The sequence below is a fragment of the Lynx canadensis genome, chromosome X, assembly GCF_007474595.2.
Source record: "Lynx canadensis isolate LIC74 chromosome X, mLynCan4.pri.v2, whole genome shotgun sequence".
In the NCBI taxonomy this organism is placed as follows: Eukaryota; Metazoa; Chordata; class Mammalia; order Carnivora; family Felidae; genus Lynx; species Lynx canadensis.
In genome coordinates, this window is record NC_044321.2 from 77866487 (window position 1) to 77876458 (window position 9972).

General features: G+C 34.0%; 1 non-coding gene across 1 annotated transcript; it reads left to right on the plus strand.

The window, feature by feature from the left end:
• Positions 1–917: 917 nt before the first annotated feature.
• On the plus strand, positions 918–1025 carry LOC115507916. Its single transcript, XR_003966839.1, has one exon. It is a non-coding gene; the product is annotated as a U6 spliceosomal RNA (small nuclear RNA).
• The last annotated feature ends 8947 nt before the right edge of the window (positions 1026–9972 follow it).

The window sequence follows — 9972 nt, forward strand, 5'->3', positions numbered from 1 at the left end:
TGCTCACACTCTCTTTCTATCTCTCTCAAAAATAAACAAACATTAAAAAAATTATATAAAAAAAGAAATTCTCTCTATTATTGGTATACTGTTTCCTAGTATATTTCTGTTGTGCTTTCACCACTAAGTTATTCTACCTGGCTTACACATTTTTGAAAATTATGAGATCAAATTTAGTGGCTCATAGGAAAGGTGGAATAGTCATAAGGAAACAGTATTCAGCATTTGTTCTATGACCAATAAAGTGGTATGATTCATTCAGGCCACCCACTGAATGTAAAATATGTCAAAGAGAAAGGGAGAAGCACTTGCCAGAGGTCCTCAAAAGTCTAGCTAAGACCTAGAATCAAGTTCATTTGCCCAATCTGCTTTCTGGAAAATGAACTAAATCAATTTTATAATTTCATGAGATACCCTGCAGCCATTAGGCAATTTAAAAATATCAGCACCTGGGTTCAAATAACTCCAGTAAAAGGAAAAGATATGAAAGTGAGCATCAAGAACTCCCTGAATTAGCTGAAGTTTTACATGTTTCCTGGAAATGAAGATTCAGTGGTTAACACCCTGAATAGACTACTTAAGCTTTGTGTTCCCCTTTGCTGGTGCTTTGGTTAACATCATGATTGTAATAGGGCATGACGGATATTTCCTGGAAGAAGTCTGCACCAAAACTAGGTAAAGACTATATACCCAGATGAGTGTTACTAATGATGCAAGCTTGTACTTGTCTTTATGCAAGGACAGAATCTGCTTTTGAATGGATAGTACAGTGGACATCTCCTATTTGTGTGCTCTGTGGGCAGTACTTGAATTTGGACCTGTGTACATCTTAATTACTGAAAAATGTTTTCCCATTGAGAAAAGGCTTTGAGGCTTGGTGGTCAAAATTTTAGAAAATATTAATAATATTAACATGAGTGCTCGCTTTGGCAACACATACAGTAAAATTGGAATGATATAGAGAAGATTAGAATGGCCCTTGCACAAGGATGACATGCAAGTTCATGAACATTCTATATATTTTTAAGTATAACAATATTAACATGAATAGTAGCTATACTTATTGAAGTACTTACTGTAACTCTCACTGTGCTGAGTGCTTTACATACATTATTTCTTAAGTTAATTCATCCAAAACACTAAATCAGTGATACTCAAAATGTAGCCTTTGAACCAGTGCTGGTAATGTACTGATGGTTTTTCCCAGTCCATGGTGAGATGAATATAGCAACTTCTTACTAGACATGTCTCCAGAGGCAAGGGAAATAAAAGCAAAAATGAATTATTAGGACCTAATCAAGATAAAAAGCTCTGCACTTCAAAGGAAACAATCAGCAAAACCTAAAGGATACTGACAGAATGGGAGAAGATATGTACAAATGACAAATACATATGTACAAATGACATAGTATCTAAAATATATAAAGAAATAACCAAACTCAACACCCAAAAAAACAAAATCCAGTGAAGAAATGGGCAGAAGACATGAATAGACACTTATCCAAAGAGGACATCTAGATGGCTATCAGATACATGAAAATATGCTCAGCATTGCTCATCATCAGGGAAATACAAATCAAAACCACAATGAGATACCACCTCACACCAGTCAGAATGGCTAAAATTAACAACTCAGGCAACAACAGATGCTGATGAGGATGAGGAGAAAGGGGAACCCTTTTGCACTGTTTGTGGGAATGCAAGCTGGTACAGTCACCCTGGAAAACAGTATGGAGGTTCCTCAAAAAATTAAAAAGAGAACTACCTTATGACCCAGCAATTGCACTACTAGGTATTTCTCCAAAGGATACAAAAACACTAATTAGAATGGGTACATGTAACACAATGTTAATAGCAACACTATCAAGAATACCTAAGGTATGGAAAGAGCCCAAATATCCATCAACTGATAAATGGATAAAGAAGATGTGGTATGTATGTATATATATATGTATATATATATATATATATGTATATATATATATACGCACACACACACACACACATATATATATACATATGTAAATACACATATATATACACACACACATATATATACATATGTATATACACATATATATACACACACACATATGTATATACATATATACACACACACACACACATATGTGTGTGTGTGTATAAGAATACTACTCAGTGATGAAAAACAATTAAATCTCACAATTTGCAACAATGTAGATGGAACTAGAGGGTATCATGCTAAGGGAAATAAGACAGTCGAAAAAATATACAATATGATTTTACTCATATGTGGAATTTGAGAAACACAACAGATGAACATAGGGGAAGGGAAAGAAAAATAAGACAGAAACACAGAGGGACGCAAATCATAAGAGACTCTTAAATACAGAGAACAAACTGAGGGTTGCTGAGGGGAGATGGGTGGGAGGATGAGTTAAATATGTGATGAGCATTAAGGAGGGAACTTTTTGGGATGAACACTGGGTGTCATATGAAGAGATGAATCACTGGGTTCTACTCCTAAAGCCAAGACTGCACTGTATGTTAACTAACTTGAATTTAATTTTTTTTAATTTTATTTTTTATTTTAAAAAAAGACTAAAACAATAACAACAAAAAGAAACTGAGTTTACAAACTGTAACCATGTTGACATTGTCAAAATATCCTAGAAAGCGCTTGTCTCATTGAACAGGATATTTTCTAGCTCAGGTGTTGTTGAACTAATGTGATGAGTCGTTTTGATGCAAGCTGTGGTGTAGTCATGCTCAGTTAGGACCACATTATAACATGTGATATTTTAAAACCAGTTTACCAACTAAAACACAAATTAAAATAAATCCATTTCTTTCATTGAAGGATTATTTTACTATGATTTTACAGGTTAAAATTTTGGAACTGGCTATCAACGGACTCCAGAAAATCAATTTTGAAATAACATCATTTCATTTTGAGTAAAAGTTAAAAATGAATAACTTGACCTTGATGAAATTGGTTTAAAATTTCTTTTACTCATGTTAACATACTTATATGAGAAATATTTTTCTACTCTGTTATTAAAACAAAACATAGAATGAATCACATAAACATTATTCCTTGCAAGTAGCATTGCAACAATATAGCCTAGATCATGTAAATTAACTAGCCAGAAGCAATCTCATTTGTTACATTAAAAACTTTAGATATTGATATACACAGCATCTTTCAAAGTGTGCATATAGGCATCTAGTAATCACTATTTTATTCAAGTAACCATTAATTGCCTATATTTACATTTTCAATGCATAATACACAGGTTTTATAATTAATTTTTTCTTATAATACCTGTTCTCATATACATTAACATATAATTTCATATTTGTTAACTAATGAAAATATAGACTTGTATTTGTATTTAATTTCTTTTTAGTAATTCAATGATGAATGAAGTTTTTAAAAATATCTAATCCTTCATTAGAAAGTTTGACAAGTACTTCACTAAATTCAATGCATGGAGCAAATTCTCAGTATTAGGAACAATGATGATGATGACCATGGTGTCATTTCTCATGTAACTACAATGGAAGCCCAGTGAAAATGTAACTGTAGTTATCCTCATACTTCAAATAGGAAAAGTTAGATTTAGGAAAGTTAAATAACTGGTTCAGTGTCATACAACTAAGTGATAAAAGTCAAGAATCACACCTAGGTCTGTCTGTCTGATTTTCAAATCCACTACCAGTATGGTGCCTTCCCTTTATACACATACATGCATATATAATGCCAAACCTATAGAACATTTGCAAGTATAGAGGTATAGGCCAAAATTTTTTTCCTCCTAAACCACTGGAGAGTAAGTTGCCAGCATGATGGTTCATCAGCCTGAATATTTTATTTTTTATTTACTACAATAAAGGGCATTCTCCTATATAACCACAATATAACCATCAAAATCAGGAAATTAACATTGCTATATCACAGCCACCTATTTTTCAGATCTCAAATCAAGTCTCCCCATTTTCCCAGAAATATCCTTCACAGTAAAAGGATCCAATTAATAACCACACACTGCATTTGGTTTTCATACCAGTTTAAGTTCTTTCACTAAACAGTTCCTGAAGCTTTACTTTCATGACGATTATAACATTAAAGATTGTAGGCCAGTATTTTTTAATTTTTTATTCAAGTATAATTAACATATAGTGTTACATTAGTTTCAGGTGTACAATGTAACATTTCAACAATTCTGTACATTACTCAGTGCTCAGCACATTAAGTGTACTCTTAATCCCTTTTATTTACTTCACCTGTTCACTCATCCACCACCCTTTTGGCAACACCAGTTAATTCTCAATATTTAAGAATCTGGGTTTGTTTGTTTTTTGTCTCTTTGTTTATTAATTCATTTGTTTTGTTTCTTAAATTCCACATGTGAGTAAAATCATATGGTATTTGTCTTTCTCTGACTGACCTATGGTACTTGGCATTATACCTTCTAGATCCACCCATGTTGTTGTAAATGACAAGATTTCTTTATTTTTATGGCGGAGTAACATTCCTTTCTGGATATGGAGTCAGTGTTGACATTTTCTTTGGGTAAATACCCAATGGTGGAATTACTGGGTCATATGTTAATTCTATTTTTAATTTTTTAAGGAATCTTCATAGTGTTTTGTACAGTGGCTCCACCATCTTGAATTTCCACCAACAGAGCATGATAGTTCTTTTCTCTCCACATTCTCACCAACATTTGTCATTTCTTATCTTTTTTATTTTAACCATTTTGACAGGTGTGAGATGATATTTTATTGTGGTTTTAATTGGCAGTTCCCTGATGATGAGTGATGTTGACCATCTTTTCATGTGTCTGTTGGCCATCTATGTATCTTGTTTGGAAAAGTATCTTTCCATGTCTTCTGCCCATTTTTAATTTTTAATTTATTTGTTTTTCTTGTGTTAACTTGTATGTTCTTTATATGTTTGGGATACTAGCCCCTTAACGGATATATCGTTTGCGAATATCTTCTCCCATTCAGTGGGCTGTCCTTTTTTGTTGGTTGGTAGTTTCATTCACTGTGCAAAATCTTCTTATTTTAGTGTAGCCCCAATAGTTTAACTTTGCTTTTGTTTCCTTTGCCCCAGAAGACATGTCTAGAAAGATGTTTCTACAACTGATATCAAAGAGATTACTTCCTATGTTTTCTTCTCTGAATTTTATAGTTACCTGTCTCACATTTAGGACTTTAATCCATTTTGAGTTTACTTTTGTGTATGGTGTAACAAAGTCGTCAAGTTTCATTCTTTTCCATGTAGCTGTCCAGTTTTGCCAACACACTCTGTTGAAGAGACAGTTTTTTTTTTTTGTTTTTTTTTTTTTATTTTTATTTTTGGGACAGAGAGAGACAGAGCATGAACGGGGGAGGGTCAGAGAGAGAGGGAGACACAGAATCTGAAACAGGCTCCAGGCTCTGAGCCATCAGCCCAGAGCCCGACGCGGGGCTCGAACTCACGGACCGCGAGATCGTGACCTGGCTGAAGTCGCACGCTTAACCCACTGCGCCACCCAGGCGCCCCGAGACAGTTTTTTTTTTTACATTATATATTCTTGTCTCCTTTGTCATAAATTAATTGAGCATACAATTGTATATTTATTTCTGGGTTCTCTGTTCTGTTACATTGATCTTTGTGTCTATTTTTGTGCTTGTACCATACAGATTTGATTACTACAGATTTGTAGTATATCTTGAAATCTGGAACTGTGATACCTCCGGCTCTTTCTCAATATTGCAATCACTATTCAGAGCCTTTGTGGATCAATACAATTTTAGAATTATTTGTTCTAGTTATTTGAAAAATGGTGTTGATATTTTGATAGAAATTGCATTAAACTGTAGATCGCTTTGGGTAGTATGGAAATTTTAATAATATTAATTCTCACAATCCATGAGCATGAAACATCTGTCCATTTGTTTGTGTCATGTTCAATTCTCTCATCAACGATTTATAGTTTTCAGCATGCAGGTTTTTCTCCTCGCTTAAGTTCATTGCTTGCCATTTTATTATTTTTGATGCAATTGTAAATGGGATTGCTTTCTTAATTTATTTTTCTGCTACCTCATTATTAGTGTATAGAAATGCAACAGATCTCTGTATATTTATTTTGTATCCTGTTACTTTACTGAATTTATTTATCAGTTCTAGTCATTTTTAGAGTCTTTATTATTTTCTATATAGAATATCATGCTATCTGCAAATAGTGAAAGCTTTACTTCTTCCTTACCAATTTGGTTCTGTTTATTCCTTTTTCGGGTCTGATTGCTGTGGCTAGGACTTTAAGTACTATGTTTAATAAAAGTAGTAAGATTAAACATCCTTGTCTTTCTCCCGATCTTACAAGGAGAAGCTCATAGGCTTTCACCATCGAGTATGATGTTATCTGTGGATTTTTCATTTCTGGCCTTTATTATTTTGAGGTATGTTCCCTCTAAACCACTTTGTTGAAACTTTTTATCATGACTAAGTGTACCCTGTCAAATGCTTTTTCTGCATCTATTGAGATGATCATGTGGTTTTGATCTTTTCTCTTGTTAATGTAATGAATCACACTGATTGATTTACAAATATTGAACCACCTTCACATTCCAGGAATAAGTCTGACTTGATCATGGTAAATGGTTTTTTAATGTATTATTAAATCGGTTTCCTAATATTTTGTGCAGGATTTTTGCATCTATATTTATTAGAGATATTGGCCTGTAGTCTTCTCTGCTTGTAGTGTCTTCATCTGGCTTTGGTATCAGGGTAGTGCTGGCACCATAAAATGAATTTGGAAGCTCTCCTTCCTCTTCTAATTTTTGGAAGACCTAAAGACAGTTAGGTGTTGATGCTTCTTTGAATTTTGGTAGAATTCATATTTGAAGCCATCTGGTCCAGGACATTTGTTTGTTAGGAGTTTTTTAATTACTGATTCAATTTCATTGCTAGTAATTGGTCTGTTCAAATTTTCTATTTATTTCTTCCTGATTCAGTTTTGGGATGTTAGATGTTTCTAGGAATTTACCCATTTTTGTCTAGGTTGTTCAATTTGTTAGCATATAACTTTTCATAATATTCTCCTACAATCCTTTCTTATTTCTGTAGTGTTGATTGTTATTTCTCCTCCTACATTTCTGATTTTATTGAGTCCTCTCTCTCTTTTCTTATGAGCCTGCCTAAGGTTTATCAATTTTTTTATCTTTTAAGAAACCACCTCCTGGTTTCATTGATCTATTATTTTTTTTAGTGTCTATTTCATTTATTTTTGTTCTAATCTTCATTATTTTCATCCTTCTACTGGATTTTACCTTTGTTCTTTTTCTAGTTACTTTAAGTGTAAGGTTAAGTTGTTTATTTGAAAATTGTCTTACATTGGGGTGCCTATGTGGCTCAGTCAATTAAACATCCAACTCTTGATTTTGGCTCAGGTAATGATCTCATGGCTCCTGAGTTCAAGTCCCACATCAGGTTCCACACTAATAGTGTGGAGACTGCTTGGAATTCTCTCTCTCTACCTCTCTCTCTGCCCCTCCCCAACTTGTGCACTTGCTCTCTCTCTCTCTCTCTCTCTCACACACACACACACACACACACTGAATGAATGAATGAATGAATGAATGAAAAAGAAATTTTTCTTGCTTCTTCAGTTAGGCCTATATTGCTATAATCTTCCCTCTTAGAACAACTTTTGCTGCATCCCAAAGATTTTGGACCATTATGTTTTCATTTTCACTTGTCTCCATGTATTTTTTTAAATTTTCTTTTTGATTTCTGGGTTGACTCATTCATTGTTTAATAGCATGCTATTTACCTTCCATATATTTGTGTTCTTTCCAGATTTTTTCTTGTGGTTGACTTTTAGTTTTACAGCATTGTGGTCAAAAATATGTATGATATGAGTTAAATCTTTTTGAATTTGTTGACTTGTTGTGTGGCCTAACATGTGATCTATTTTGAAGAATGTCCCATGTACTTCAAAAGAATGTGTATTCCACTGATTTTGGATGGAATGTATCTGCTAGGTCCATCTGGTCCAACGTGTCATTCAAAGCCATATATATATATATATATATATATATATATATATATATATAATTTTTTATTAATTTTTAAATTTTTTAACATTTATTTATTATTGAGAGACAGAGCATGAGCATGGGAAGAACACAGAGAGGGGAGACATAGAATCTGAAGCAGGCTCCAGGCTCTGAGCTGTCAGCACAGAGCCCAATGTGGGGCTCAAACTCACAAACCACGAGATCATGACCTGAGCTGAAGTCGGACACTTAACCAACTGAGCCACCCAGACACCCCTATATTTATTTTTATTTTTTGTCTAGATGATCTACCTATTGATACAAGAAGACTGTTAACGTCTCTTGCTATTGTATTACTATTGAATTCTTCCTTCATGTCTGTTAATTGTTACTTTATGTATTTGAGTGCTCCATGTTAGGTGCAAAATATTTAAAAGTTTTAAATCTTCTCATTGGATTGTTCCCTTTATGACTATTTAGTGTCCTTCTTTGTCTCCTGCTACAGTCTGCTTTAAAGTCTATTTTGTCGGGGCGCCTGGGTGGCGCAGTCGGTTAAGCGTCCGACTTCAGCCAGGTCACGATCTCGCGGTCCGGGAGTTCGAGCCCCGCGTCAGGCTCTGGGCTGATGGCTCAGAGCCTGGAGCCTGTTTCCGATTCTGTGTCTCCCTCTCTCTCTGCCCCTCCCCCGTTCATGCTCTGTCTCTCTCTGTCCCAAAAAAATAAATAAACGTTGAAAAAAAAAATTAAAAAAAAAATAAAGTCTATTTTGTCTAATATAAGTATTGCTAACCCAGCTTTCTTTTCACTTCTATTTGCATTATATGTGCTTTTCCATCACTTCACTTTCCATCTGCATGTGTCTTTAAATCTGAAATGAGTCTTTTGTAGGCAGCATACAGATGGGTCTCTTTATTTTATTATTCATTCTGTCACCCTATGTCTTTTGATTGGAACATTTAATCCATCTATTGTCAAAGTAATTCTTGATAAGCATGTACTTATTTTCATTTTGTTCCTTGTTTTACAGTGCTTTTTGTAGTGTCTCTCTGTTCCTTTCTTCTCTTCTTCTCTTCCCTTGTGTTTTGATGACTTTCTTTAGTGATATGCTTGAGTTCCTTTACCCTTATTTTTTTGCATACATATTACAGGTTTTTGATCTGTGGTTACAATTAGGTTTGTATATAATATCCTACGCTTATAGCAGTCTATATTAGATTTGAGGTCACTTAAGTTTAAACCCATTTTAAAGGCACTAAACTTTTAACGCCTCCCACATTTTATGAACATAATGTTACACTTTATATTATTTTATTTTGTGTATCTCTTAATTGATTTTTATAGATATAATTTCTTTCTTGTTTTACCTAGGTACTGGTTTTCTAAATGATTAATCTACTGTCTTTTTTTTAAATTTTTTTAAATTTTATTTATTTATGAGAGAGAGAGAGAGAGAGAAAGTACAAGTAGGGGAGGGACAGAGAGAGAGGGAGACACAGAATCTGAAGCAGGCTCCAGGCTCTTAGCTGCCAGCACAGAGCCCGATGTGGGGCTCGAACCCACGAACTGTGAGATCATGACCTGAGCTGAAATTGGATGCTTAACTGACTGAGTCACTCAGGCGCCCCCAATCTACTGTCTGTTTTGTATTTGCGTGTACATGTTGCATTTTTTTTCCTTTTCTAATTTTCTTACTATTAGTGATGGCCTTCCTTTGCCACTCAAAGAACTCCCTTTAACATTACTTATAAGGCTGGTTTAATGGTGATGAATTCCTTTAAATTATGCTTATTTTATCCTTTAAATTTGGCTTATTTAAAATAAAATAAGAGGAAACTCTTTATTTCTCCTTCTATTCTGAATAATAGCCTTGCTGGATATAATATTCTTGGTTGCAGCTTTTTTCCTTTCAGCACTTTGAATATATCATGCCACTTGCACCTG